General features: G+C 43.9%; 1 long non-coding RNA gene across 1 annotated transcript; it reads left to right on the top strand.

Moving 5' to 3' along the window:
- The first annotated feature begins 824 nt into the window (after positions 1 to 824).
- LOC132328117 (uncharacterized) lies at positions 825 to 6,665 on the top strand. The gene is made up of 2 exons (XR_009486694.1): positions 825 to 1,067; positions 5,049 to 6,665. It is a non-coding gene; the product is annotated as an uncharacterized LOC132328117 (long non-coding RNA).
- The last annotated feature ends 2,710 nt before the right edge of the window (positions 6,666 to 9,375 follow it).

The raw sequence follows: 9,375 nt of genomic DNA, 5'->3' as shown, positions 1-9,375 counted from the left end.
TATTGAGTATTTCTGTTTATTTCTGGCACAGGACTCAACCAAATCCCCACTGAAGTTTCTGTTGAATTTAGAGCAACAATCTCTGTTTGAAAACTTATAATGCTCCTTACTCTGGAAAACTGCTGATACACTCTCCCTCACTTCTTGTCACTTTTAGATGACACAGTGTGAGACTATTTTGCCTACATGAGCTCTTGAGCAGCACTGTGAGTCTGGAAAGAAAATTGATGGTGTCATGACTGCTGGTCAGTATCTGCTACTGTCTGTGTCCACTTGTAATTTGGACTCCAGCAGCCATCATGCTGGTTGTTGTTAATGCTCCAGTCTGTTCTCAGACCTGGTTCTGTTGCAAAACACATACAAGGAGAAATATGCAAGGAACATTTAGCTCTGTTAAAATAGAGCTGATGTTTTACTTTTAGATTTCTTTTTCTTCTCTACTGGTTTCCCTCTCCTTCATCCTCTTAGTGTGGCATATTTGTGGGTGCATATAGTAGTTCATTGCAAAATACACCAGATTTAAAAGCAAAACAGAAAAACCCTCCCTGAACTGAAATTGCTTCTTTAAAGCTGCAGCATTAAGTTTGGCCATGATCCACCCTGGAGACTTTCCCTGGCAGAAGCTGAGATGCACACATCTCAGTTTGGAGCTGCTCTTTCGGACACGGATTCCCGCAAGAATAGCAGGAACATGATAGGCCTGGTCATGCTAGGCAGCAAAGCCCACTGCAGTCCAGAGAAGGCAGTCTGTCCATTCGCCTCTTACGGACTTTTCCGGGGCTGCCTGCATATAAGGGGGCGGGGCAAAGAAGGGGACAACAGGACAGAAATGTAGTTGGGGTTTTAAATTGTTCTGTTTCTGAAGGATTCAAGTCATGTATGTGAAATAGTTCAAGCTTCCACTATGGAAGATGATTATCTTTCACATGTTCTTTATGCTGTGCTTCATGAAAAACTTGTTTCATTGTTGGACTGTGTTGAACTCCTACTGGAAAATTTCCTGCTCCTCATTTTCTGGCCTGATCCAGCTGACTTTTAAGCTAAAAGAGATTTGTTAGATTTAATAGGTAAGTTGTGAGGTTAGAACAAGCAATGCAAAATCGAGTGCATGTTCTGAGTGATGCTGAATGATTGGAAAGAGATCAGAAGACTGAGATCCCTTGCTGGAGCTATGGTATAACTGAGCATGTAGTTATAGCCCATTCATTTCTAATTTGGACAATGAAGAGTCTACCTACTTCTTACTGTCTGGCTTGGAATGACTAACAGGGGAGCCTGCCCTGCTTCATTTTCCACCAGGCTATTGCTGGTTTGCAGGGCCACCTGAAAACCAACGTGTATTTGAGTAGCTCCTCACAGCAAGTGCTATGTAAGGGCATATACATTCTGATGCTATTTAAAGCATCAATACCAAGTTAGTGCCTGAAATACTACCTCTGACCTGGTTGGCAAAACTGATTCAGTTCACTAAAGACAGATTAACATCTCCTCGCTCTGCATTGACTTAGTATTACGGTCTCTGAGGCAAGAGTTAAAGTCAGGGCAAGGTTTTATCCCAAATATTTTGATCCTACTAAATTTAAATGAATTTGTCATTATGTTTTGCTATTGAAAATGAAGGGGACTCAAGAGTTTGCATAATCTCTGTTTGATTTTTAAAATTATTCTTCTTTTTTCCTCTTCTGCTGGGAGTGAAGTATTTATTTCTGTTGCTTAGAAAGCCCAGCCAAAGCTCATCCATATTTCTGATGCTGGATGCAGTCCATGAGCAAATCATGATTCAGTTCTGCATGACATAGAGGGTTTTTCTTTATTTAAAGAATATAGTTTATAGAGTTGCATATGCTAGTGCTTTAAAAGTCCTTCCACTGAGCTCTTTCTTCATAGTACTCAAATGAGAACACAGTGTTTTCTGTATTGTTTGGAATAGCCTGGGAAACAATGCCTCCCAGTGTGAACAGATCTCCTTCAGTGCACTGGCAAACTCATCTCAGAGGAATGTGGTTATCGACTAACCCATGATTTCTGATAGCAATAGCTAAAAAGAGTGGAAAAGTACTCAGCTCCTTGCAGTCCAACAGCACAGCAGTTTACCGATGCGCATGAGAAAGTCGCTTCTGTTTAAAATGGTCATAAATCCTATTGGCTCAAACACAGCATCCGGGCTGCCCAGGGGTGGGGAAGCAGCTGTGGACCAAGGTCTCTGGTGGCGTAAGCTGGTGTGGCTCTGCTGGTTCCAGCAAAGCAGTTTCATCTATACAAGTTAAATATTTCATCTTAGTATACATTGAAACACTACTACTTGCAAAAAGAATACTTTGAATTAATGTTTGTGCTTGTGGGAAAACATTCAGATGGAAAATATAATCATCTATTGTTAACATCAGTGTCTGGATTCAATGACTGAAAGTTGGCATTGATTTGTGAAATATAAAATAAGGAACACACAGAACAAATACACTTGCATAGAGACTAATTTCTTTTTTCCCCTTGGGAGACACTGGAAAGAGAACAGGTTTTGAGCAATTTCTCCAGTGAGTGCAAGGGAGCTAAGGGACTTCAGTTCTTGGAATGCTGTAAAGGTCAGTGACATTTGTCTTTGCCTCAAATTGGATGCTGCCCAGATTTTGGGAGGGAGCTCTTCTGCTTCCACCCCATGTTCTGGGGAAAGGCGTGCCAGCAAATGCCTGACCGTGGATGAGGCAGGGTGGGCAGAGGGGAGCTCACTCTTGTGTCTAGCCCCCTGCTTCATTGTGGTGGGCCAAGGCTTCCTTCCTCCATCTGCTGCTGTGGGCTGAGCTCCCCAGGGTTTGCCAGGCTTCAGGGACTAGGTGCAAGTGGGAGTGCAGCAGAAACTGCTGCTGCAGTGCTGGCAGAGCAGAGGCTGGTCGTGCTTTCACCCTTCCTACTGTATTTCAGAGTGGTGCCTTGTAAGAAATACCTGAAGGAGAGCAAAGCTTGCAAATCTGAAGGAAAGCACTTCCAAATGTGGCCTCTTCTAGAATGGTTGGCCGGGCTAGTGTTGGCAGCTTGCTGCATTGCATAGTTTGAGCTGGAGAAATGGGGGTATAACAACCACCAAAAGGCAGTAAGATGTCCCTAAAGCCAAGGAGAAGAAAGAGAGGATATGTTTGCATTCTCTGCACCAGTGGATCCCTCTTCAGTCGTGTGCTGAAGAGAGGAGTTACTCTTGCTGATGCTGATACTCCTCTTCAAGAGCAACCAAAATCCCCCAAGAACTTCAGATCTGTCCTGTGGAGCTGTGTGTCTGTACAGAAAGAGTCATCTGCTGCACTGCCTTGGTGATTTCACTTAGCACTTTTGTTTTTTATACAAATGATTTTCTTAAGAAATGTTTACCTAGCAGGAAAAACAATAAAAGAAAACTCAGCATCAACACAACAGCTGTGTAGTTCATCAGGAAGATTTCCCAGGTTCGGCACCTCCCTGTGCCCCCTCCTTTCTTCTGCCACTGCCATCTCTGCTAGCTTTGATGTTAACACTTCAACCTCATGCAGAGTAAGGGTAGGCAGGGAAAAACTGAGCTCCCTTGTACCATCAGGAACATGAATTTCCCAGCTCCCAGGCTGCAGCCTTCATTTCGGAAGTTTTTGTTTGGAAACAAAAGGGTTTGAATTCCTTTTTCAGTGCAAGTTATATAGGAAATGTAGTTACTGCAAGCAGCCACACCATGGCACTAACAGGGTAGAGCGGTTCTCAGCCGAAACCTAGAGCTCAAGTCAAAACTTGCTACACTAGCACATTTTACTGCAGCACAGGAATGTTAATGTGATACAATTAAATATTATGTTGCAAAGAGCCTACATGTCCCGAACCGTTGCACTGTGTACCTGTGACACCGGGGGAACTATGTGTCCTAGCAGTGTGTTTATAATTATACCAAACTCCCCTTTTGCCATGGTCCTGCGAAAATCATTCCCAGTCCCCAGCAGCGTGTGGCCACGGCTGCCTCTGCCATCCAGTGTGGGCTGCAGGGAGGAGCAGGGCAAGCTGACTCTGCAGATTCAGGGAACTCGGACACGGCTACCCCCGGCTTGCTTTGTAATGGGACACCCAAGAAAGTGCTTTGCAGAGGGTGTCTGTGAGAAATCAAGAGCTGTGCTGACTCTTGCCACTCAGGTTGTGTTCTGGCCTGGGGCAAGGGCTTTTAGAGGCTGGGGATCCTGCCATGATGGGGCCTTTGTGGAAGGATGTTATGAACAGGTGCAAACCCGGCGGGGAATTTGCTCTCCCTCTAGGTTTGACTGGTGCAATATATCCTGTTGTGACAGGTGATGTGGTTTCAGTCCTTCACTATCCTCCCTTGTCTCCAGCTTGCACAAGGCTGGGTCTCCCTGGTCTAAGTTCCCTTAAGAGCTGATTCAAATCTTAGTGCCTTGTTCTTAGAGCAAAAGATAATTTGCTCAGTCTCCATTTGTTGAAACCACAGATTAGACAGCCCAGCTGTGAAGTGGCCATGGAAAAAGACCCACTTCAGCAGGAAGGAGTAATACCTGTTGTGTCCTTTCACCTTGTCCTTTGCTCTTCCTCTGTACTGCCAACACTTGGGTGCTCTGCCAGCCACGTGCATTTTGAGGAATCCTTGGAGATGCCAGATAATAACAAGTGCAGGTGGAGTGGTCCCAGGGGCTTCCCAGAGAGGGGCTTCTGGCACAGGGATGTTCACACACGAGGGTAAATGTAGAGGTACATGGTTACAGTTTTCACATAGAATCAGTGTATCAGATATTATTTCAGTGACTGATTTGTGTTAAGTGAGGGGAAGGCATTTAAATGTGTGTCATTGCAGTGTAATATCAATATTTATTTAAAAGTCCTATGTCCCAAAATCTGGAGAAAACCATCACATACAAGTTAAATATTTGTAAATGACAGATTTGCAAGCCAAAGCCTTATATTAATCATGACCTGCCTCATTTTCCTAAATCTGAGTTAGGGGAAACAAACTATGACATAAAAATACTTAAGCAAATAATTAATGTTGTTTCACTCTGGAGTTTGATAAGCCTTAATATTCTTCCTTTTAGGAAAATCCCATTCCTCTGCTCTGAAAAAATTCTGTTTTCTTCTTATTCTGTAAGTGAACAAGGTAGAGCTGCATGAAGAATCCGCCCCTTTGCCAGAAAAAAGCACCTGGAGCATCACTGCAGTGCAGGGACCAGGTCTGGAATTAATTCACCCACCATAAAAGAATTTAGTCATACTCTGTCTCCTGTGCTTAAAAGGACTCTTCCAGGGGCTTCTGGATGCCCTGGAGGAAGCTGGGAGACACCATGAAGACTGCTACCAAACCTGCCTGGGGAAGTGGCAAGAACAGGCTTGAGGCTATGCTTCCTCCAAGGCTGCATGACTGGCTGTGACCCTGTCTCCTGAAAACCTGATCTAGTCACATCAGCCTTGTGAAGGCAGTGTTGAAGGATGTGTTTGTTGTCACAGCCTGTGTGATTTTCACAAGCTGTTCAAATCACAGTGTCCATTGTCGGTGGGAGAGGTGCTGGGAAAGAGGGGGAGGAAGGTTGTGTTAAAGAAAAGCTTGGAAACCTATGTTTTTTTTCTGTCAGCTGGAAGTTTTCTTCTGTGTTCAAAAATAGGAAATATTTTCTTTTCTTTGATTTTTTGAAGGATAAGTTGTTGCTGAAGAAAAAAAAACCAAACAAAACAACCATGAAATCTGTAAGACCAGTATCCTGGTTTCTGTGAAAAATGGAAATAAAACCCCATCATTCTGCCAAATCAATGTTTTCAAAAGCCATTACCAGACCAATAATTCAGTAGGAAGCAGTATGAGCTCTCTGCATCCTCCCACTGCCACCCCAGGGAGAGAGCCCAGGAAAACACAGGCACAAGGATCTCTGGAACCTGGATCTTGCTCATAGCTCTCTAAGGCACCATTTCCTGCTGTCTCTTGGCCTGCGGACGTCTACCTGATGAGGTTCTCAGACACTGCTTCTCTGTTTAGATAGATTGAATCTTTCTTTTTTTTTTTTTTATTTATTTGGGTGACACTTTCAACCTCAGCTGAGCTCTTCCAGGAAGGGCCCTTCCATAGCTGTGTCTCTGTGCATAGCTGGAAATGAGTGTGAAACCTTCCAGGGACCAGAGAGCTGTTCTCCAGCACAGTGAAATACTTTTTTATCTATTGTAAGCTGAGTAGATGGGAGAGCCAATGGAATGTTCCTTGGCTCTCCCCCAAAGCAAACTGGGGAGGCCCAAACAGCTCCACAGATAATTGGGGATTCAATCTTACCCTACAATTTGCTGATGTATTGAGACTTCTGCTTTTCAAAGTCTGTTGTCTACTCCACAGAGTACAGATACACATTTCCTTCTCCACACTGAGCAATTCGTAGGTTCCACTGTAGGATTAGTGTAAATTATCCCTTCTGATGAGTTTTTTAGACAAAAAGATTGCCTATGAGCTAATACCATGAGGACAATTCCGCTATCTGTATTCCCAGAAAACCACTTGAAATTCTAGGCAATGAGAGGGAGACTTTTTAAAGTTAAGTGGGAAAAAAGAACAATTACTCAAGTTGCAGAGATGAGAAAGCAGTAGTGTTTGTACTGCTGGTTCTTTACTGGCCCTTGTACCCAAGTCTGTTCTGGATGTACCTCACTTCTGACAATAAACATAATTAGATGTAGCTATCTCTTGGGCTATTTTTTTTTTAATCTCTTAAGGACTCCTTGACTAATATTTATATTAGTTAAAGTTGTAATCTAATCTCATCTTCTGCAAGTCTATGCACATTCTAGTGGGTCAAATTCTTTTCTGTAAACAAGGTCTGTTGGGTGACAGATGCTTGGAGAGCTGGTTATAACTCAGTATAGCACAATATTCTGTGTACAGTCCCTACTTGCAGCATTTGGACATTGGGAACACCAATTAAAACCTGCTGTGATGAAGGACCACATCTTCTTCCATCCTTCTTGCTTCCATCCATCTCCTAGCACCCAAAGCTCAAAGGGAAGGGTGGCACAAAAGGCACTAATGTACATCTCTGCAGACTGGTCACCTGTACCTCAATAATGAAATTCCTCAGTTAGTCTGGAAAGGGAACTCCACTCCAGTGGCACTGCTGACTAAGTGAAAAGGGGAAAAGGCAGTATTTGGTCCAGGCATCTCAGTTCTGCACAGTTTCTCTGCCATCACAACGAGGATGACTCACGAAGGGGGATGAATGTCCACCTGTCTAGGGCCATCTCCTCACTGCAGTCACACCTGCATGACTCCTGGGGAATGTGAACCCTTATTAAACTAAAAGGGCAAGAATAATGTAAGTCTAATTAGCAATTTTTCAAGTTGATTTTTGTACTTCAGGTAGATCAACAGCAACAGATATGAGTTCTTGTGTATTATGTACCTTATTTCAGCTTCTGACTAGGTTATGTTGTGTGCACAATCCCTTTCTTGACACTTGACACAGCAGCTGCCAAAGTTGGTTTCTGGACAGGCCTGTCTTGGGAACAGTGTGTGCTGTGATAAAGGGTGCTCAGTCTGAATGTGTGTCTCTGCTTGCCTCTTCCATTGCAACTTTGTTGTGGTAACTTTTATGAAACCCAAGCCAGCTGCTTCCTAGTTTTACACTAAACACATTAATTGGGACCTCTAGCTTTGTTGTAACAACCAACTCCCACTTGCAGGAATTGTATACTTATGATCCTCATTTGCACAAATTGCAGAAGTTTGCATCTCCTCAAAGTTTGATACAGATATTATTAAGAATTGGTAAGTGAAATCATACAAAAACTTTGTGGTGAGTCCTTCATGGCCCCATGTCTACTAAAAATAACTGCTGACAGATCTGATTTCCACATGTCAGAGTGAAAAACACTGCCAGGTAATTCACCTGTCACTGACTATATTGTCTGGTTGCACATTTAGTCAGCTCTTTGCATGAATTCTCCCCAAAAAGTGCTTAGTGAAGCTGCTTTCCTGAATTAATTTCTCTGTAAGGTTATCTGTTTTTAAAACCAAAAGACTCCCAAACTACAAATTCAGCAGCCTGAGGAGGAGTTTAAAATCTTTGCATCCCCTTGATATCTTCGATTCAATCATATTTCTCTAAAGTATTTACTGTATTTATATATGATTCTTAGTACTCTTTTAACAGGTACTTGCAAATCTGCAAATTCTCTAACCCTTTTAAGATTCATTAACTTTTCAGAATTATTTAAGACATGCTGGAGGAGGGCAACTATATCTCTCGTTGTGATGTCATTTGTTTTAGAAGACCAGTCCCTGTGACTGACAAGCCACTGATTTACACAGGGGCACTAGCCACGTGAGCACTATTGATTTTGTCACGAGGGTCACAGTCCAAACCCTCCCAAGCTGTCCTTGGCCCAGCACAACCTCCCAAGCCTCTGAAGTCAAGGGCAGAGCTTGTCTGACTGTGAAACAGGAATGAAGTCCTAATCCCTGTAAGCACCTTTCCTAGATAAGCCCTTGGTTCAGGCGGGGTCTGTTGCTCTGACAGAGTCAGCATAACGAGAGGAGAGCAGAGCAGCCCCTCCCAGGGTACTTGGTTGCTGCAGCAGCTGCTCTGGCTTGCTTGTATAGCTACAGCTCTGTTTATGATGGAGCATTTACATAAGCACGTGTGTCCTTTTTTTATGGAGCCACCTGGCAAAGCTTTGCTGCCTTCCTGCTCGGCTCTACAGCCTGGGAGCACGTGTTGGCTGTTTGGGTCTGTCAGCAGCAGGGCAATGAGCATGAGGGTGCTGAGAGACTGAGGCTGAGACCTGCACTTGAACTGGCAGTGGAGGGATGGAGCGGCTGGGTGTGCCATTCAGCAAATATTCCTGGCTGAAGCAAAAAACCTCGGTGCTTACAGACCACAGATACCTAGGGTGTCTAATACAGCCGGCTCAAGTGCTGCTGCTGCCCAGTGGCTGGATCATGTGGAGGGATAGAATTTAAGAAAATAAGGGTAGTGCTGAAGATAGTCTCACACCTGAGGAGTTGCAGCTGTACTAATCACCAAAGATTAGGAACAGGCCTGCCCTTAATAAGCCACAGCTGTGTCCAATAAGAAGCATGCTACAAAAGAGTGGGTCAGCTGGTTGAGGAGAAAGTTGGAGTTTGTTGGTTGTGCTGTGAAGAAGAAGGAGTCAGTGCTGTGAGGAGCTGCCCATGAGAAATCACCAAGAAGGAGCGGGATTTTTGCAATACGATGACAACGGCATCACACTGGTTTCAGCATTTCAGCAGTTTTGTGGTTCAGAAGCATAATTTTGTTTAACCAGAAGCATGATAACCCTGCTGCTCTTCTCCAGGAAGCTTGCTCTCCTGGCTTATACCCTTGCAACAGCAGCCAGAATAATATAGGCAGCCTCGTGCCTCAGTTAACA

The sequence above is a fragment of the Haemorhous mexicanus genome, chromosome 5 (genome assembly GCF_027477595.1).
Source record: "Haemorhous mexicanus isolate bHaeMex1 chromosome 5, bHaeMex1.pri, whole genome shotgun sequence".
Classification (NCBI taxonomy): Eukaryota; Metazoa; Chordata; class Aves; order Passeriformes; family Fringillidae; genus Haemorhous; species Haemorhous mexicanus.
Note: the sequence above shows the minus strand (reverse complement) of the source record. Positions and strands in the feature narration are given on the sequence as shown.